We start from the raw sequence: 22,311 nt of genomic DNA, 5'->3' as shown, positions 1-22,311 counted from the left end.
GAATGTGTGCTAAACTCGTAAAACAAAAGAGGAACTCAAATATCTAGTTTCAACAGCATCTATTTAAGAAGATGTGTCCCTGTCACAGTCTCTCTTGACATCCCATGAAAATAATACGGAAGAAGAAAAAAACAGAAAAGATGAAAATTTACACTATGTCCAAAGCCTAGTACCAGAATCTCAGAAGATTTGCATTAAAAAGACTTACTTTTCCACTTTATTTTTTTATTTTTATTTTTTTAGTGTTTATTTATTTTTGAGAGAGAGAGAGACAGAGCATGAGCAGGGGAGGGCAAAGAGAGAGGGAGGCACAGAATCTGAAGAAGGCTTCAGGCTCTGAGCTGTCAGCACAGAGCCTGATGCAGGGCTCGAACTCACGAACCGTGAGATCATGACCTGAGCTGAAGTCGGATGCTTAACTGCTTGAGTCACCCGTCGCCCCTCACTCTTTCACTTTTTAAAAGTAACGTGGATGAAAACAAATTAAAAACTGTTTTAGGGTTCCTGGACCAAATGCCAACGTTAAGAGGGGGATCCCCCCCCCGACACACACAGACAACACCAAGCAATTCTCAGACACCTGCAGGATGCCTGAGAATTCAACTCAATTCTGACACTATCTTCCCAAAGATGGCATCAGATTCCACAGGTCAAGGGCTCAGTTTCACAAGAATGCCCTCCATCCCCCTCCTTTAGCCGCCAGCCAGTCACAAGCCCCAGGCTGCAGACTGGGGGCTCCGATGGCCTCCTTCTTAGGTCTGATTAATTTGCTAGAGCAGCTCACACAACTCGGGGCAACATGTGCTTCCATGTACCAGTTTATTAAAGGATATGACAGAGGATTCAAATCAACAGCCAGATGAAGAAACACAACCGGTGAGGTGGGGGGAAGGGGAACAGAGTTTCCACGCCTTCTCCAGGAGCACCGCTCCTGCACCTCTGCATGTTCATCGAGTTGGAAGCTCTCCAGACCCACTCCTCATGGGTTTTTACGGAGGCTTCGTGGCACAGGCATGACTAAGTCACTGGCCATGGGTTGATGCAGCTGCCAGCCCCTCTCTCCTCCACGGAGGTTGTGGGAGGGAAGGGGGCAAGGGGGAGACGGAAAGTGTCAACCCTCTACTCACACGGTTGGTCCTCCTAGCAACTAGCCTTCGCCCATGTGGAGTCCAAAAGTCACTTTAATTAATAGCACAAAAGACTCCTTAATCACCCTTGACACTTCAGAAATCCCAAGGGTCAGGGGGGTCATGAGCTAAGAAATGTGGATGAAGATCAAACATACAGGAGAAATATACGTTGGTAATTTGAATAACCAGATGTATATTTCTCTTATTTTTAATGTTTATTTATTTATTTTGGGAGAGAGAGAGAGAGAGAGCACGCACGTGTGCTCACACATGCACAAGCGAGGGAGAGAGAGAAAGAGAGAGAATCTCAAGCAGGCTCCATGCTCAGCATGGAGCCCGATGGAGGCTCGATTCCATGATCGTGAGATCACAACCTAAGCCGAAATGAAGAGTCAAATGCTAAACCGACTGAGCCACCCAGGCACCCCCCCCAAATACGTATTTCTTATTGCAAAAACATACACACATGCCCGCAACACAAATAAAGGCTGCTAGAAAGAGTGCAATCAGAAGGTATATTGTGATCTCTTTTCTCCCTAAAATGACACCCCTTATAGGCTGGCTCCCTGAATTTATGATAAAGAGAAAAATTATTGGGGTGGCTCATCCAGTTGAGCGTCTTACTTTGCCTCAGGTCATGATCTCACGGTCCATGAGTTCGAGCCCCGCGTCAGGCTCTGTGCTGACAGCTCAGAGCCTAGAGCCTGCTTCAGATTCTGTGTTTCCCCCTCTCTCTGCCCCACCCCCTGCTCACATTCTGTATCTCTCTCACAACAATAATTAAACATTAAAAAAAAATTTTTTTAAGAGAAAAATTTTTCACACATAGATGTAGGTACTGATTACAAAAAAAAATCTATCTTGTTTTTAAAAGACAGAATTATAAAAACTTGATCATTAATTGTGTTATCTCTGTGTGACATGAACAGAATAAGTTTCTCGGAAAAGGTTTAGAATCCAGCAACTCCATTCCTAAATATATACATAAGAGAAATGAAAGAATATATCCCCACAAAAACTTGTACGAGAATGTTCATAGCAATATTGTACATAATAGTCAAAAAGTGGAAAGCCCAAGTGTCTATCAACAGACGAATGGAAAATAAATTGTGGTATAGCCATACAAGGGAATATTATGCGGCCGTAAAGAGAAACGAAGCACTGATACATGATACAACATGGTTGAATCTTGCAAACATTATGCTAAGTAAAAGAAGTCAGATATAAAATTCACATATTGTATGATTTTATTAGTAAAATATTCAGAATAGGGAAACCTGTAGGAACAGGATGTAGATTGGAGGTTGCCAAAGGCTAGGGGTAGGAAAAATGCAGAATGACTACAAATGGGTACAGGGTTTCCTTAGGGGGTGTTGGAAATATTCTGGAACTAAATTCTATTAGATAATGCTGATGGTTGCACAACTCTGTGAATATAATAAACACCATTGATTTGTATACTTTCAGGGTATACATATGGGATAAATCTTATAGCATATGAATTAACTCAATTTTAAAAGGGAAAGGGCTTAGAAAATATATTCCTGATGTGTCCTTAAGAAAAATAATTAGAAATATATTGCAGCCAAATAAGATACAAATCAAATATAAGAAATGAGATTTCATACTATTAGAAATCTAGTTATTAAATATGATAAGCAGAACAAGATCTTGGTCATTCTTTAAGAGGAAGCTTATAATGGCCATAGTATATGTGCACATAACACTTTCTCCTTTGCTATTCCCCACTGATATCCCTTCCATGCCCCTAGGCTAATAATTATGATATAAACCCTGCTTCTTAGTACCCCTACAAGCATCAGAATCTGTGAGAATGATCTGTTGATAGATCAGATAACACCAATCTGAGAAAAACAATAACGAATTTATTATTATTTAAACAGTGGTCACTTACATTCGGCTATGCCTAAAACCCATGGCCCCTTAGCCACACATCACCCCCTGTCCCCTCTATTCTCTCTGACTCTATGCTTCTCTGCTCCTGGATTGAAGATCCAGGAAATCAGTAATGGTTCAACAATTGAATGACCTCAATGAGAGGTAGGGGAGTCCCTCCCTGTAAGTTTATCACTGTTAACCTCATCGTAATCATTTACAGAACAGTAGCATGAGGATTTTATTTGGTTATTTGTTTGTTTGAGGTAATTTCCACATTGGCAGATGTGATTGATGGTATTTCCAAGCATCAGTTTTTGTTTTTGCTTTTGAGATATAATGGACATAAAACATTATATTAGTTTCAGGCGTTAGTACTCCATTTTAAAAACACACATCTTAAATACTTGATATCCAATTATGATAAATAGTATGCCATAGACAGTAGGAAAGTAGTGAGTAGGAGTGTAGTTCTCTATGTGGAAATTTGCCCACAGAAGTGCAGCAGCACTAGCAGGATAATAAAGCCATAGTTCCACGAAAGAGAGAAAGAAAGAAAGAAAGAAAGAAAGAAAGAAAGAGAAAGAAAGAAAGGAAGAAAGAGAAAGAGAGAAAGAAAAAAGAGAGAAAGAAATAAAGAGAGAGAGAAAGAAGGAAAGAAGAGAAAGAAAGAAAGAAAGAAAGAGAGAAAGAGAGAAAGAGAAAAAGAAAGAGAAAGAAAGAAGGAAAGAAGAAGAAAGAAAGAAAGAAAGAAAGAAAGAAAAGAACCCAAAATGATTTCCAGACACCTATTTACCTCTAGTAGGATGGAAAGAAGGGAACGGTCAGCAGAAAAATAAAAAATATAGAGCATCAAATAGAACCTAAACCATTTTTACTTTTGGAATTTAAAAAAAGTCACTGAATGAGCTTAACAGAAGAATGGAGATGACAGAGAAAATGTCAGTTAACTTGAAAACATAGCAATAGAAATTAACCAACCTGAATAAAAGACAAAAAAAATGGTCACAATCCTCAAAGACCAGTGGGCCAATATCCAAAAGTCTAATATGCTATAATTGCATATGATACAATTTCAGAAAGAGAGGACAGAGAATGAGCCAGAACAATTGTTTGGAGAAATAATGGTCCTAAATTTCTCATTTAGTGAAAGATATGAATTTACATTCAAGAAGCTCAGAGACAAAGAGAAAATCTTAAAAGTGGCCTGAGAAAAACAATTCATTACTTACAAGGGAACAATATTTGGATGATCACTGCCTTCACACAAGAAACTAAGGAAGCCAAAAAAAAAAAAAAAAAAAAAAAAAAAAAGTGGGATAAAATCTTTTAAGTCAGAAAAAAAAAAGCTGTCAAATCCGTGAAAATATCCTCCAAAATAAAACTAAAATAAAGACATTGAAGAGGAAGAAGGAAAAGGAGGAAGAGGAAAAACAGACAAAAACTAAGGATTTGTCGACAGAGAGCACGTCACAAGATATTCTACAAGATATTCTAATACATTAGAAAGTTATAAGAATATAACTTTTTTGGATAAGAATTTTGTTCAGCCTGAAGTAAAATGATACCAGAGGGAAACTCATATCCACGAACCGTGAGATCATGACCTGAGCTGAAGTCGGATGCTTAACTGACTGAGCCACCCGGGCGCCCCGAAACAATCATCTGTATTTTTAAAAAAATTGAGCATTAAAATGGTCTTTTTTATATTTACCTAGTCTTTTGCCATTTCTGCTGGTCTTCAGTTTTCCTGGATATGAGTTTCCCTCTGGTATCATTTTATTTATGATTATTGAGGGGCGCCTGGGTGGCTCAGTGGGTTAAGCATTCAACTCTTGGTTTGGGATCAGGTCATGATCTCATGGTTTGTGACTTTGAGCCCCGCCTCGGGCTCTGCGTTGACAGCACGGAGCCTGCTTGGGATTCTCTCTCTCTCCCTCTCTCTCTGCTCTCCTCCTGCCTGTTCTCTCTCTCCCTCTCAAAACAAATAAATAAACATTATAAGAAAAAAAGAAAAGACTTACTAATAATGAGTGTTAATGATCATACATCATACAGTCTTTACCAACTAGTTTTGTGGGTTATTGTTTTAAGGAAAAAGTAGTCGCCTCATGCCTTTTCTTCCCCAAAGACACAAGATATTTCTGTCACAACCTCTATGTGGATTATGAGGCAGATATTACACCGTCCGAACCAAGAAATTAATAAACAGAACTCAGAGCCTAAGAGAATTTTTATAATACAAGAAATAACAGTTATCGTCTACAAAACAAGAGACCTGTAATTTCATTCTTTTAGCAGTAATATTTTGGATGTCTGTTTTTCATGCAACACTGCAGCATTTCAGGATAGGTAGAAAGGGAGAAAATATTTTAAAGAAGACAACGCAGTATTTGTCCCAGGGGGTTCATAACTTTAGGGGAACAGCCAAAACACAGATTTCTGAGCTGCCCGAGGACACGTGTGAGGAGACGCACAAGCATGAGGATTAGAACGGGCTCTTGTGTCTCAAGCACGAGCAGGGAGGGGAAGCAGGGCAAAGGGGACCCCCACGACCAGGTCCCGGGGACGTGCCTTCGTCTGTGTCCCGGGATTTTAAGAAGCCTGTGGCACAAAGTGCTGGTGAGTAACACAGAACAGCTCTATGAGGGTGGAGTGACTATCCGAGATTTGGAAAAAGATACATTTCATAACTGAGTATGAGTAGCAAAGTTTTAAGTCTCACCCCCGGCCCCCCCGGTATGGATCAGGTATTTGGGTAGGAATAAAGCCTTTTGTGGACACACCTAGTTCAGTTACCAAATGTGAGCAATCCTGAGGCTCCTGACGAGCTTACGTCTATTAAGTTCTCTTTAAAAGCACAGACTAGTTGAAACCAACCAAGACAAAAAGAAGCTCCCCAAACCAAACATCATTAACCTTATGCTAAAAATTAAGACCTTTTTTTTTTTTACACAGGCAGTACAATTTTTAAATGTCCTCATCAATTTGTGTCGAAAAGAAAATGAAAGGCAGCACGAGGAGAATTCTTAGCAAGGACACCATAGCATTACGTCCATCCGAATTTTGCATTAAAAAGCCAGTATAGAATTTCTTTAAAATGGTTGAAAATCTTACTTGTAAAGGAAGTGGGGAAGTCAGCTCCAAACCAGCTGGAGGGAAACGTAGTCTGACAACTTGGAAGGAATCACATCTAAAACGTTGACACACAACACAGAACATTTAAAAAAAAAAAAGGGAGAAAAAAAAGCGACTTTCCACAAACTTTGAAACCACGTGACTGCAACTTTAGTCTGGTAGCAACTTCTCTTTTTTTCCGTTTGTTCATATTCAAAACTTCCATGCTAATGTACACAGATTTATTTATTATAAGCAGGTGGTTTGCATTGCGTTGTTCTCTGGGTGAGCCCGGATCAGAAATTAAGTAATATCTTTTGGTGAAAACTTGAACGTCTTTTCCACGAGTGGTGATTATTGTAAAGATTAGAATCTACTGTCATTTTACAGGCAGGTCGAAAGTGTTTTAATTGTTCTTTGGTATCTCTGCCCGTAGGTTCCCCTACTTCCTCAAAGGTATTATTGTCCAATGGTACAGGGTGAATGAAAACCCAAGAGGAGAGATGTCAGTACAAAACCCTGGTATCGGCATGTCCCCAGCTGTAGACCAAAGCCTTCTGGGGAGGGAGGTTGCCCGAGCCCCTCAGAAAAAACACACCAAAGCGTCCATTTATAACCCACTATTTGTTGCAGTATTGGGCACAGCATTAGTTTTTACATTACCTTTCGTTGTTTAACTCTTAACAAGGAAGTGAATTCCACACGTAAGCTGGGACCCAAGTAAACTAGGTAGGATAATTTTTCTTTAGAAATTAGCATTCGTGGAAATGCAAAAACAAACAAAACCCACACCCGGTTACTACAATGTGGTCTCTGGACACAGTGTTTCTCAAACTAGTTTCAGCCATATCCTGGTTAGATCGATATAAAAATCCCTTTCTCTCTTATCTTCAAAATAGACCAATGTTGCTGTTTTGTAGTTAAATGAAGAATTGAGGAAGTAAACCTAAAAACTTCCTTGTGTTGTATAAAAGATTCAGTCTCCTGCCTGCTGATAAATTTGCCTTTGTAAATAAGATTATTAGCCACCATCCAAATTGATCCAAATGTGCCCCGAGTGTCTTGGGGGTAAAATGTTAAAGATGGGATTTTGTTTTTCAAAAAAATAGAATTTTTTTTAACTCAGCTTCAGTGGTAAGTATGAATGATAGAGCTAAATGGCAAATATTTATTGACATCTCTAATAAAATTTACTGACCATTTATTTTTAAAAAATCCGAGACTACTTTTCTGGGAAGATTATAAAAACTATGTTAATTTTATTTTTCAAAACTAGCTCTTAGAGACTCTGATTTAAATACAACAATAAGAAGCAAATGAACTGGGGAGAATTCTTAAAAGCCAAACCAAAGAATTTAGTCTGGGATCTTCTAATTAGATTCCATGGTATTAAAAATAGCCATCAAAATTGAACAAACTTAAAATATGCCATTCCTAGGAAGATGGCTATAGAAAAGTACACATCAGCAGTGTCAACCGTGTGGTAACGTGACTTTCATTCAGGAGCTAGATTTGTTTACCAAAAATACAGTAACCTTTTTTTTTCCCTCTATTCAATCACAATTTCGTATTGTCCTGTTTATGAAGTCTGGAAAATAACAATGTAAAGTTATTATCGTTAGAGTGTGGGACAGGTGTTCATGGTTAGCTTTAGCATTAAAAAGTTTGGTACCAGCTCTGGGTAGTATTAATACCCGTAACCAAATATATTTGAAAAGCAAATACTCAGAACCCTGTTGCTATAGAAATAAAGTGAACAATAATAGAAGATAGAGATCTCTTTCAAAACATCTCGGTGAGACTCCTTAAAAATGCCTCACTTCTGCTTTAGGCAACAATCAGAAAGAGTAGAAAAGTAACTGAACATTTGTAGAACTTTAAAGGTCAACTTTTGTAGCACTTCTTGGCAAAGACTCACATCGGTTCCCAGACTATTAGCAGTTCTGAAATTTGGCTTGAAATTCCAAATGCTCTCTGAAATGTCTTTGAAACGTCTTTCAGATTGGAATTTTTCAGTGGACAGTATGTAATTTTAGAATCCAGGAAAATAACTTTGAGGTGTGTTAAACCTTAAGTGTACTTGACTTCTGGAAATTTAGTTGGAACCCTAGCGCATCAATAAAACACAACAGGAACAAAAAAAAAAAAAAAAATCCAAAATAGCAGTCAAATCAGCCAGAGAAATGCTCTAGCAAGTTCCAAAACATTTGCATGAGCAACTTTGCATTGGTTTACATGCACAAAGTTGTCTTTTCAGCTACATTGTTAGGAAGGAGAATTCCATCATAAGCAAGAAAGTAAATATGATATCCAATAATCAAAACGAGCCTTTATATATTGTTTTTAATTCAGCTCAAGAGAATTGTAGACAATGACTACTTTGATAAAGACATTTTGAAACGGTCCAACCTTTAGGTAAGTATGGAAATTAACATAACGACACCTAAATACATGTGAACAAGTTAAAAAAGTGAACATAAACCAGTGCATCTGGTCTTCTAGCATCCTGCAGAAACTGCTTTTAACACTACGTAAAATTGCCAGTAACTTGCATAGCTATCAAAGTATAACCTATATTATGCTCTCCCCAGATTGTCAAAATGGTATAGATACTCAATAAACATTGCCATATTTTAGAGGCAGAGTGAACTTGTTCTCACTGAAGGGAAGGCTTGCAGGAGATAATCGCCAAGCACTTGGGAAACGAGTGAGTAGGTCAGAAGACAACACGGACCATGTACTTGGTTTCCTTAACCTGAAGCCTGTTCATTAAACCCAGAAACGGCTTGCAGAATAACACTCTTGCATGATTTCAATGGTATATTCTAACAAATTCTACGTGAAAATGGACCAAATAAAGATTATTTTATTTTAAAATGCTTGTGGCTTACAACATTTCAAAGTCTTATTCGACGTATGGTAGTACGTTGCACTTTGTTGGTAATTTTCACATGATTATGCTACCCTAATCCCCTTCCTATAATCATCACGTGCCCAGGATAAACTTGGCAAAGGTTTCAATCCTTCTCTTTCCTTTTGACTCAACATCGAATTTGCCATGGAATCCCACAAATTTCACCCAAGGAAATAAATTTCGTTCAAATCTGTTTCCTCCTGCCCATTCTCGTCTTAACTGCCTTGGTTTGAGCCCCCACAAGCTCTTGCCTCGATTTTGCAAGAACCTACTAATTGACCTGCTGACCTCTTTGCATTTCAACCCTCCTACTACTAGAGCAAACACTGATGTGGACAGGGCACTCACCCAAAATTTTTTAAGTCTTTGATAAATGCATTCCACAATCCAACCCGGTTTATCTTCCTGGGCTCATCTTTCACTACATACCACCTACCCTAGCTGTGGGCACAACACACTCCCGAGTTCACTGATGGCAACATCTTAGCCTGTGTGTGCTATTTAAGGGCAGGAAGTACAACACTCACACTGGGAAATGCCTTACAGAGAGAGAACTTTGCCTCATACACACGCAAGACATTTCCTTCTGCTTTGAAATAATGAAGCAGGGGCACGTGGGTGGCTCAGGGGGTTGAGCGTCTGACTCTCGATTTCAGCCCGGGTCATGGTCTCACAGTTTGTGGGTTTGAGCTCTGCACTGACAGCACAGCCTGCTTGGGATTCGCTCTCTCCCTCTCTCTCTCTCTGCCCCTCCCTTGCTCATGTTCTCTCTCTCTTAAAATAAATAAATAAATGTTAAAAAAAAAAGAAAGAAAAACTTAAAAAAATAAAAAATAAAATAAAGAAGCATATTGCACAGTATGTTAGCTAATTAAAATTGAAATAAAAAATTAAATAAATAAATAAATTTATGAAGCAAATAAAGTGAAAGTTACATAAAGCACTAAACATAACACAGACTATTTCTTTCTTTTTAAAATTTTTTTCTTAACATTTATTTACTTTTGAGAGAGACAGAGACAGAGTGTGAGCAGGGGAGGGGCAGAGAGACAGAGGCACAGATTCCGAAGCAAGCTCCAGGCTCCGAGCTGTCAGCACAGAACCACACGCAAGGCTCGAACCCACGGACTGCCAGATCACCACCTGAGCCGAAGTCGGACGCCCACCGGACTGAGCCACCCAGGCGCCCCCACAGACTATTTCTAAATAGCTTATAAAGTGTAGACTGGAGCGAGAGGACTAGACCAGATGATCTTTAAGAATGTTTCAGTTGTTTTGGTCCATAACGTCTATTCTTTATCTGCCCTACATGAATATTTTCAGAGGAAACAACAAGAAAAAAAAGAGTTAAATCGCATCTAAAAATTCAGTTGGACAAAAGGAAAAATGTTCAATAATCAACATTCAGTAGTGAGTCTTTCAATATTCAATAGTGAAACCAACTGCTTCACTTGCTAAAAAGATCCCGAGATTCACACTACAGAAAGGGAAATTAAAGAAAATAATGATTAAAGGACTTGTCTAAACCAGTGGTTCTTACCCATGAAATTCAGATATGCTGACATATTGGACTCTATTGTAATGTACAAATCCTAGTAACATCAAACCATTTGTTACTAGTAGCGTGTGAAAATTTGGGAATGATTTACTTTAAAAAATCATAATGGATGGATTCAAGATTATCTCTGTAACACTTCATTTTTCTTTTATTTCTGTCTATGGTGCCACTTCTAAATAGTACTCAAAACTACGCTATAATAGCTCTTAACAGTTTTTCCCATTCAGTAACTATATGCCCATAAGGTGATGTGGATTTCCTAAGGCATGAAGCTTATCCATTTCACTGTGATATTTTCTTCTTTCAGTTTTCTCTCTACTTTATAAAGCATCGGAATTGAGAAAGGTGCAAGGCATGATTTATAAAAGTTCATGAACAGCATAACCAGACAGCATTCTGGCCAAACAATGTGTCAAATCCAGCAGGAGCAACAAACTTTAGAACGATGATTTCTAGGTAGATTTGAAAAACCTCATCGAAAAACACTTTCCTTGATAGTTTCTTTTCTTTTTTTTTAAATTAAGCATTTTTCCTCTTTGGAAGCTGACAAAATTTAAACAATTTCAAACAGGTTACCAAATAGACATATTTGTCACTTTCATTTGATAAAGAAGTTAGATACATAAAATTTTAATCCGAATAACTGAATCTGGATCTGTTCAAAAGTACTTTTGTTTATCAATAATTTTTTTGCTATTTTATTCCAAGCCTTATATTATCAGCATAATGTAATTTCCAAAAGGAATTAAGTTTCAGTAACAACTTTGAAGCTTGACATTTCGACTTTAACAAAAAATTTAGTTCTTTTTAATTTTGAATTGAAGTTTAGCATAAGCTAATTTCAGTTCGAAAGTGAAAATGGTCTTGCTTTTCATTTGAGCAGCTTGCCATGGCTTCCTATGTTTGATTTATGGCCTCACTAAATCTGTGATGACACTTCCCCTCAACGGTGACAGTGACAACTTTGTCATTGTAAAAAATAAGGAGTGTGAGAACAGTCTCTCAGTCATTTTACAAACGGACTTAAACATTTTTCAATGTATCATTTCAGGGACAGGAATTATAAATTTTCAATGCGGAGTGCAGCAAATCATTATTTCCATGTTTAATTATAGTTATAGGGATTTGTAAAGTCATAGATAAATTACATATGACACGGTTCTTTTATAAATACACGATTAAAAATAGTTTTTCTGCGGGGAGGGGGGAGGACTGCCTGACAAACATGGTCCATGGGAATGACAGCAGAGAAGGTTTTTATGTGCCTTTTTGTTTTTGTAAAAAAGAAAACTTGGAATGACTGAATGAATACATTTTATATCTGGATTTTTACAAATAAAGATGACGATTATAACGGAAAAAAAATAAAATAAATAAAAATAGTTTTTCTTAGTTACCTTGGGTGGCACCACACTTTAAAAACTAAAGAAATGCAAAAATTCTCTAGTTTTTTTTTTAAATAATAATTTACACTCTGCTGAACTTGAATTCTGTAGATTTTTCTTTACTCTTCTATTTTGAAATGGTAATTTTCCTTGAAGATAAAAAAGGAAAAGAAAGCATTATTTTTTTTTGTTTCTCCTGAAACAGCTGAATACTTAGTCATTTTCCTAAGAAATCACTTCAGCACAAAACAAAAGAAAACTTTGGACCAGGCAGATGGCTTTATTTACATAGGTAAAGTTCACATTTGAAGACTTGCCAGACTTGTAAAACCACATTGTCCAAACAAGATTGCCAAGCAGCCCCAGGCCCCACCCCATCCTCCAGGTCCCTCCCCATCCTCCAGGCCCAGCCCTGCCCTCCAGGCCCCTCCCCACCCTCCAGGCCCCTCCCAGTCCTTCAGGCTCCTCCCTACCCTTTTAGGCTCCTCCCCAACTTCCAGGCCCCTCCCCACCCTCCAGGCCCCACCCCATCCTCCATGCCCCTCCCAGTTCTCCAGGCTCTTCCCTACCCTTTAGGCTCTTCCCCACCCTCCAGGCCCCACCCCATCCTCCAGGCCCAGCCCTGCCCTCCAGGCCCCTCCCCACCCTCCAGGCCTCACCCCACCCTCCAGGCCCCACCCCTCCCACTAGGCCCCTCCCCACCCTCCAGGCCCCTCCCTACCCTTTAGGCTCCTCCCCACCCTCCAGGCCCTTCCCCATCCTCCAGGCCCCTCCAGGTCCTCCAGGCCCCTCCCAGTCCTCCAGGCCCCTCCCAGTCCTCCAGGCCCCACCCCACTCTCCAGGCTCCTCCCCACCCTCCAGGCCCCTCCCCACCCTCCAGGCCCCTCCCCACCCTCCAGGCCTCACCCCACCCTCCAGGCCCCACCCCTCCCACTAGGCTCCTCCCCACCCTCCAGGCCCCTCCCAGTTCTCCAGGCTCTTCCCTACCCTTTAGGCTCTTCCCCACCCTCCAGGCCCCACCCCATCCTCCAGGCCCAGCCCCGCCCTCCAGGCGCCTCCCCACCCTCCAGGCCCCACCCCACCCGCCAGGCCCCTCCCAGTCCTCCAGGCCCCTCCCAGTCCTCCAGGCCCCACCCCACTCTCCAGGCTCCTCCCCACCCTCCAGGCTCCTCCCCGCCCTCCGGGCCTGCCGCCCAGGCTCCCCTTCCGGGAAGAACTGTCTGCCGATCTCGCCGGGCGGAAGAGGCCAAGCAGTCATAGAGCGTCGCGTCCTTCATCATGAAAACCCCGAAAAACCTACCTGACAGAGATCCTGTATTTAATCCCCTCTTGTCCAGGCGCTTCTTTTCTAACAGCTCGGCATTGTTTTTCGAGGAGGGGGTTTTTGCCGCCAGAGTGAGGGCTTTTTGATTACTTCAGACGGAGGGCACCCGGCCACAGCCGCGTCAATGGTGCGGGCCAAGAGGATTTTCTAAAGAGCCGATTCCTGCTCTGCATTCAGGAATCGGAACAAAAGATTAATTAGGCACACCTGGTGCTGCGCGTTTGCTCACAGACTCCGACGAGTTTCCCTGCATGTTTGTTAATGTGGACGCATTTCCCACTATTTCCTTTCGGTCTTTTGTGCATCTTTATTCTCATGGTCGTGTATCAGAATAAACTTACGTCGGAAGACCACGCTTTGTCCCCTTGCCTGTGCCCATTTCTTCAGTTACGTCCATGCGACATGCAGGCATTTAACTTGTGATTAATACTTAAGTTTCAACCGTTTCCATTTCTAAATATGCCTACTAGGGGTGATAAACGATTCTCGTGATTGAGCCCTTGTGGGTCCCGGACTTGCATCGTCCGGTGTCGTCCTTCGGTGTGAGGTGTGGTGTTTTGACCCTTGTCGCGAAGAGGAGGGAAGACGGAGAAGCTCCGGTTCACACGGGTGGTTAGTGGTAGAGGGACCCAGAGGGGTTCTGGGAAACCAGCTAGTTATGTCTCCTGTTCGCTCCTCAAACGTCTTGGGGGCAGTAACATCCCAGGCCCCATCCATCAACGGTACAGGTAACGCATCAGCAAACTCGGTTCTACCTTAGGAAGGTTCTACCTTAGGAATCCTTCCGTGGATTCCTGACCCTTCGAATGCAGTTCCAGGTCTTTGCCGTGTGGCCTGGAGGGCCCACCTCTTGGTCCAGCCCCAGGCCCTTCTCTTGCCCCTCCCCACAGGTGTCCTTGTGCCTCTGCTTTCCTGCGGCCTTATTCCAGAGGCCTTCCTCCAACACCAGGTGGGAGAGGGCGCCCTGGCTGACGTGGCTTCACTTCTCTTCAGAGACACTGATCACCTCCTGCACCTCAGGCCTTTCCATAGTCACTGTGTGCTTCTTCACGGCAGCCAAAGCTCGAAGAGAACGTGCGCGATCCCTAGAACCAAGCTGGGCGCAGGCTAGACCTTTGACACGAAGTGACTGAATGAGTGAATCCGTAGCTCTGACACCAGAGCACCTCCAGCGATTTAGTACCAGCTCCGGGCCACGGGATACTCCAAAGCAGAACCCACGATGTCCCGGCATGAGGCGGAACCTTCCTGTAGAGCTGTGTTTCTCAGATTCTGTGGGACCTGATTAAGCGGCCTGATTCAGTGGCTTCTAAGAAAAGGCTTGTGAGGAGCCGTGGCGTGGTTTGCTGGGTGCACCAGGCTGCCCCGAGACACAGAATGTACCAGACCACCTTCCATCGTCAAGCCTCCCCACCTCGGCTCTGCATCCCGAGGCCTCCACACTCACATCTGCAGGCTTCCCACTTCCCAGTACGTCCCTGCCCCTTCCATCCCCCTGGCACCCTCTGCCGGGACCCCCTGCCCATGTCTTGGGTTTCACGTCTTGAGTTTCAGAGCTCTGAGATCTGCTGCGCCTTCCTGAGAAAACTCCAGTATTAATCGCTAATAACTGATCAAAATCCTCGTCACAGATCATTTTAGTGACAATCATTAAACCATTAGACCATAATTAGATCATTAAACCATTTCCAAGCGTGGTTTAGTGCCTTGACAGAAAAGACTGCACGGTGTGACTTTTTAAGCACAATAGTAGGGTCAGTGGGAGAATACTTGGAGGCAAAAGCGTGTGTTCACATTCTTCCAGAGTAACCTGATGTTTGAGCGAGCGCCTTCTCTCCAGCCAGTGTCTGTGCTAAGCCTTTGCTCTCACATTATATCTAATTCCTGCAAGAACACTCTGTAAATATTATTATAACTATTTCTAAGTTTATTTATTTGAGAGAGAGAAAGAGAGAGAGAGCATGTGCACAAGCAGGGAGGGGCAGAGAGAGAGGGAGAGAGAGAATCCCAAGCAGGCTCCGTACTGTCAGCACAGAGCCTGACACAGGGCCTGATCCCACAAAACGTGACATCATGACCTGCACCGAAATCAAGAGTTGGATGCTTAACCGACTGAGCCACTCAGGAACCCCTTATTATATCCACCTTTTGAGGAAGAATACCAAAAAACAGAGAACTTGCTTAAGGTCACATGATCAGTATGGAATCGAAAACCCATAACCCCCTTGTTCCAAACCCCATATTCTCTTGGAAAGACATCCGGGACCTTCCATGGGAGATCCCGCCATTAGGAGATCCTGCTATATACGAGGCCCTGCATGAGGCACGCTGGTCACTCTGTTGGGCACTGGAATTCTCCAAAAAAGCAAACATTTGTCATTAATGAGTGAAGGCAGAAACTCTCATTTTACAAATGAGAAAACCGGGGCTACAAACAGTTAAGGAACTGTTACCACACCTCCCCACCTCACGGAGGGTGGTCTTGGGGAAGCATGCAGTGCATATTTGCTGAATTAAAAATAAGGGATGCATAAATATAGGCAAGAGTAGTTCTGTATTCTGGTCTCTAAATGTGTGAAGCTTTGCGTGCCTGACGATAAAAAAACTGAAATTAAAAAAGAATGGTTCCTCAAAAAAATTAAAAATAAAACTACCTGTGATCCAACAATTCCACTTCTGGGTACGTATCCGAAGGAAATGAAATCACTATCTCAAAGAGATACCTGCACCCTCCTGGTTATTGCAGCATTATTTGCAGGAAGCAAGAAATAGGAACAATCTAAGTGTCTATCGATGGATAAGTGGATAAAGAAAATGTGGTACGCAGATACACACACACACACACACACACACACACACACACTCACACACACACAGGAGCATTATTCAGCCATAAACAAAGGGAATTCTGCCATTTACCCCATGGTTGGACTTTAAGTGCATTACGCTAAATGAAACGTCAGAGCGAGGCAAATGCCGTCTGCTCTCACCGATGTGTGACATGTCAGCAAACGGAACTCATAGATACAGAAAACAAACTGGTAGTTGCCAGAGGTGGGGGGTGGGGAGTGAGCCCAATGGATGACGGTGGTCAGAAGGTAGAAGCTTCCAGCTACAAGATGAAGTGTAGTACACAGCATGGGGACCAGAGGGAACACAACTGTACTGTGTATCTGGAAGTTGCTGAGAGTAAATCTTAAAAGTTCTCCTCACAAGAAGAACAATTGTAAGTATGTGTAGTGATGGATGTTAACTAAACTTACTGAGGTAGTCATTTCCCAACATATCAAATCATTACATTGTACGCACTGGACTAAAACAATGTTTTATATCAATTACATGTCCATTCAACAGAGCGGGGGAAGGAGGGGGGACCCAGATGGGGACATTTAATGAAGACAATAGAAGATCTTCATAAATAAGCCTTAATGTTCTTAATGAATGCTCTTTTAATCACCCTCCTCTTCTTAGGTACTTTTCTATTCTCCTCTTGTCTTTGGGTATAAGAATATGTCCCATCATTCCTGTTTCCTGCTCTGTTGCACCATGGTATTTTCAGTTAGCAGAGAGTTTTGTGGAAGAGTATCAGATCACATCTCAGGAAGTAAGCAAAAACAAAACCCATGAAAAGAATGTATAGAGGAACTCATTCAGCCAGATGTTTAACTGAAATATGATCAATAATATAACTTTTATATTTTGTACTCTTATGAGCAAATTGCTACAAATGGAACATTAGACCCAAAGGTAGCCAGGAGCCCTTTGGTTCAAGCCTGGCATTCTGATACTTTTGAGTGTTGTTACCAAGTAACTATCCTGAAATGGGGCACAGAAAAAAAAATGGGAGAAATTGACCTTTGAACAATGTGGGGCACCAACCCCGCCCCCCATGCAGTCAAAAATCTGCATATAACTTTTGACTTTCCAAAGCCTGAGCCTCTAACAGCCTAGTGTTGACTGCAAGCCTTACTGCTAACATAAACGGCCAATCAACACGTATTTGTATGTTATATGTGGTATCTACTCTATTTTTAAAATAAAGTGAGCTAGAGAAAAAAAAATGGTATTAAGAACATCATAAGGAGGGGCGCCTGGCTGGCTCAGTCGGTTGAATGTCCAACTCTTGATTGCGGCCCAGGTCATGGTCTCATGGTTCACGCGTTTGAGCCCCACATCAAGCTCTGCATTGACGGTGTGGAGCCTGCTGGGGATTCTCTCTCTCTCCCTCTCTCTGCCCCTCTCTGCCTCCCTCTCTCTCTCTCAAAATAAATAAATAAATTAAAAAAAAATTTTTTTAACGATAGAAAGTCATAAGGAAGAGAAAAAAAATTTTTTTTAACGATAGAAAGTCATAAGGAAGAGAAAACACGTCCACGGTACTGTGCTGCATTTACCAGAACAAGTCTAAGTGGACCCGTGCAGTACGCACCCGTGTGGTTCCAGGGTCGGCTGTCCGTGAAGATGTCATATGGTTCGGCACCTGCTCTTTTCCTGTGGTTGGCTGTTGTGTAGCCCATCTTTCCCGGAAATAAAATTCTGTTCAAAAAAAAAAAAACCATGAACCAACAAGTTAAACCACAAAAGAAAATAAGACTCTAGTGTCAGGAGCCACTGGAGGCAATTAGGGGTTGCTGGCACCCCGGGACCAACAGTGATCTGTCCTGCCGGCCATTATGTAAGTCAACGGCCCGCTGACGTCCACGAGTGGGACAGCTCTCCTCTGTCTCCGGGCAAATACCACCTGGCTCGTGGATGTTCCGGAAAGTTCTGCCCTGTTCCACGCAGGGCGGGGACCCCTGAGGTCATGACATGACTGACATTGTGCCTCTCACGTGTCATCAGACACCACCCACGTGTTTAAACCTTACCATCCGTCTTCGCAAAACAGCGGCGGGGAGATTCCTTAAATGATCCATCGCGACAGGATGTTTGTGCGAAGGGTTTGCAGCGGACCCCACAACCCACAAACAGCCCCTGTTAACAGAGCCACCTCTGATAGGTAAAAACCGTCTAAAGGAAGAGACTACATAAAGGAAAGGACACGGAGAGTAAAGAAGCAATTCCGAAAGCAAGATAAATGTCAAGTACGGCATGTCTGCGGGGAAAACACTTTTGCTGCCAGGTCAGCAGATGAAGGATAAGCAATTTCCCTAGAGCTCGTGGCCAGAGGCCCATGTTCAGGCTGGATGCACCGTCCCTAACAGTCAGTCTGCCCACCTACCCGCCACTCTCTGCTTCTCCCTATCCGGCCAGCCCCAAGCCCCTCCGAGCCCTAGCAAACCCCAGTGCCCTTCCCGTTCTGTTAGCAAATCCCAGGGCAAGCTTGCCACTCCCAGGGAAGCCCTATCCTTAGGAATAAATGAGCTGGAAGTTGCTTAGCCCCAGACCTGGCCCAAGGTGAGCCTTCAAGGAACAGGAGCTCTATTAAGCCCTTGCTAACAATTTCTGGTCCTGGAGTAAATAACATCGATAACAGTATGACACCTTTGTTTGACTTTTGTGTTAACATTGATGGTGGACAAGGGTTTAAAATATGTAAAATTATTCAAAGACTTCAAACCATTCACAAAGCATCGCCCAAAATTTCCCACCTGTAAAGGATGCTGTTTACAGGAAACTAAACTGTGATCTGTATCACTGCTGTGGCCCTAGGGCCCGCGAAATTGCCTGACGCACACTGGGTGTTCGATAAATACTTGTCAGACGAATGTTCTCTTGATCGCTCTACATGTAAAACATCTAAAATTGTTACAAAGATTAGCAAGTGTGGTGGCCTGACATTGGGTCTAATATCGACAAGATTATAGCATAGGGCAAACTACTCCACACAGAGTATTAAAGGTGTTCCCTTTTCTACAAAGTGATCCAACCCGAGAATTTACGCTGGCCTTGGAGTCACTGCAGAGGACTTAGAAACAGAAGATCTTTTGGGCTCTTGTCGTTTCCATGGTATTTCCAGCTGCTGGGGATTTGTACCACATCACCTTTGGATATTATTTACATTCTTCCTTTATGTTTACAACAGCATTCCTGAGTTTGCTGTCATTATCCTCACTGTACAATTAGGGACTTGTGCAGTGCTCAGAGAGATTAAGGGATTTGCCCAATGTTATGTTGTTTGTAAGCAGAAAATGGGGTCAAGCCCAGGTCTGTCTGGTCTAGGGCCTGTTGCTCCGGGGAGCTGTTCCACCATCACCTGGAACCATCCTGAGAGGTCATTGTCTCACACAGAACAAACAGGACCAGTCGTGGCATTCATTCTAATGTTGATGAAATGGAATGGCCACTGAGATGTGCCATATTTAGTCACTCTTTTGTGGGTCTGCTCAGTAGCCATTTCTCTCTCTCCTTCTGGGATTTGTTTAGCTACTTCTGATGGCGTCCCTGTGATGAGAGGGCATAAGGCAGGCTGAGGGCAAAGTATAACCTAGCACACAACACCCCCTTCCCCCAGGTGGGATGTGTGTGACATTCCTCAGGCACTCCTGGCTTCCCAAGAACAAGGAAAGGGAAAACAAATGGCTGACTGATAGAAATCACAGTCATGCAGGCATGAGTCTCCATCAATGTATAAATATCTTAGTAAATTACAAGAAAAAGGCAATCTATCTCCAGAAACCTATAGACCCAGTTACTTGGAGACCCTAGTATCCTCCTCCCCTCCATAGTGATGTGGGGAACAAAGGCAAGTAGGAAATGGCAGATAGAACTAAATTTCCTTATAATCTGCAGACCATTGACAAATACTTGAGGTGCATACAGAGTAGAACTTTCCTCCAGGAACCCCCTACCATCCTAATGTTAACGCCTTACTAGAGGGAAAACAACCTTAGCTTGATGATAGCTAGGCCTCAGGTATCTTAGGAGTCCTCTTTAGCATATCACAGTCCTTCCAGAGGCCTCCCTTTTGACTTTACCTCCCCCAAGTCCATAGTATAAAACCAGTCATTCTTTGCAGACCCAGCGCAGCTCTTGCCCACGGGTCCTGTCCCCCTGCTTTAATAAAACCACCTTTTCGCAACAAAGATGTCTTCAAGAATTCTTTCTTGGCCATCAGCTCTGAACCTCACCCCCATCACTCCAAAACTTCATCATCTGCAACTCTGGGAAGCCAAATTATCCCAGATTCAGATGTAGACCCTGATGAGTCTAATCCAACATGAGTAAGTTTATTCATCTTGTTGGTGACAGTATTAGAGTACCTAGTTAGTTAGGCTCTAACAAGATGCCTGGAGGCCAGCAAAGAGGAAGTCACAGCCAGCTATTGGGAAAGTCAGAGGCCTGTCCTGGCAGCACTCCACGAGAAGCCGGATCAAACCCGACAGCCCTAAGATGGTGGGTGCCATGACAGGAAACCCCTGACCAAATAAGAAAGTAAAAGCATGAAACCCTGCTTCCAAGAAATGCCCATCTCAAATAATGAATATTCCATTGCCTTGTTAATAACTGTTGATAAAAGATAGAAACCCAGGGGCGCCTGGGTGGCGCGGTCGGTTAAGCGTCCGACTTCAGCCAGGTCACGATCTCGCGGTCCGGGAGTTCAAGCCCCGCGTCGGGCTCTGGGCTGATGGCTCAGAGCCTGGAGCCTGTTTCCGATTCTGTGTCTCCCTCTCTCCCTCTGCCCCTCCCCCGTTCATGCTCTGTCTCTCTCTGTCCCGAAAATAAATAAACGTTGAAAAAAAAAATTTATAAAAAAAAAAAGATAGAAACCCAAACCTCAAGGAGGCAGTTCTCTCTCTCTCTCTCTCGAGCTCACCTGCTCTCATGTTTTGCTTTAGTAAACTTTCCTACCTGTGTCACTCATCTGCTGTGTTGTGTCTGTCCTCGAATTCTTTCTTATGATGAGACCAGGAGCCTTTGGCAACATCTTTGGGATGGGCTGGGTCAAAACCCCAGTGCCCAGGTTCTCCTCAGTCCACCTGGCAACAATAGGTTCAGGACCAGGGTTAGGATGCAGTTGGGCTGTTCAGACCTGAGGAGAGGCTTCCAGGAAGGATCATTTCAATTCTCACAAAGGCTTCAGGGGGGCAAATCTATAGGACACAAATGAAATATGGAGTCTTAACAAGCCATCTGCATAAGATCCCGGGAGTCACAGAGGAAAAGAAACTGGGGACAGCAGAGTCTAGAATCAGGAAGAGCTTGTCCCCTTGCCTCAGTGTTCAGCCTCTAGGGGCCAAGGGCAGATCACCTCAAGATGGGCCACCTTGGCGTAAAGATTGTTTTGACTTATGGGCCCAACACTCTTCTGCTGCCTCTGCTACCTAAAATTGTTCTGAGCAACCAAAAGCAATCAAAACACAGGAGATTCAGGAAAAAGCTCTCTACCTCCCCCTCCACTGTCTAAATTTACATGGGGAAAGAGAGCATGTACCAGGAAGAGAACTATTAAGAGATTCTTTATTACCTAAGAAACTTATCTGCATAACGGGGCGACCTTTGTTTTCCAAACATCTCTTCTCATGTTCTTGCTAACTATCTTCCTCCCCTTTGTATTCTCAGACAGCTACCCCTCTCCCAAGCTCAGGATGTTACACAAGCCTTGTGTTGTTGCCTGACTGTATTTGGAATGGCAGGTCTGTATGGATTCCCTAAATGAAATGAAATTTGATTTTCTCCTGTTAATCTGCCTCATGTAAATTTAATTCTTAGTCCAGCTAGAAGAAGTTTGGACAGAGGTAAATTTCTTCCTCCCCAACAAGCCAATGGGTAAATCGGTTCCTGGAAGCTCCCTGTCTTTGAAATTCCAATTGCATGAACCAATGAATAACCTTAATGTTGAAGCCACTTTAGTTGAGTTCTGTTATTTCAAACAAATAATCTGACTCTTGCAGTGAATAGTAATTAAGTAATTACAATTGGGGGATTATTGTACTGTCCTGGAAAAGAAACATCAAGTAAGTATAAGTTATAGCTCTACCTTAAGAGCACTAAAATTTTCCCAGACACAGAAAACTTTATGTACAAACGAATGTGAATCTCTTAGG

This window comes from Lynx canadensis, chromosome F2, assembly GCF_007474595.2.
Source record: "Lynx canadensis isolate LIC74 chromosome F2, mLynCan4.pri.v2, whole genome shotgun sequence".
NCBI lineage: Eukaryota > Metazoa > Chordata > Mammalia > Carnivora > Felidae > Lynx > Lynx canadensis.
Note: the sequence above shows the minus strand (reverse complement) of the source record.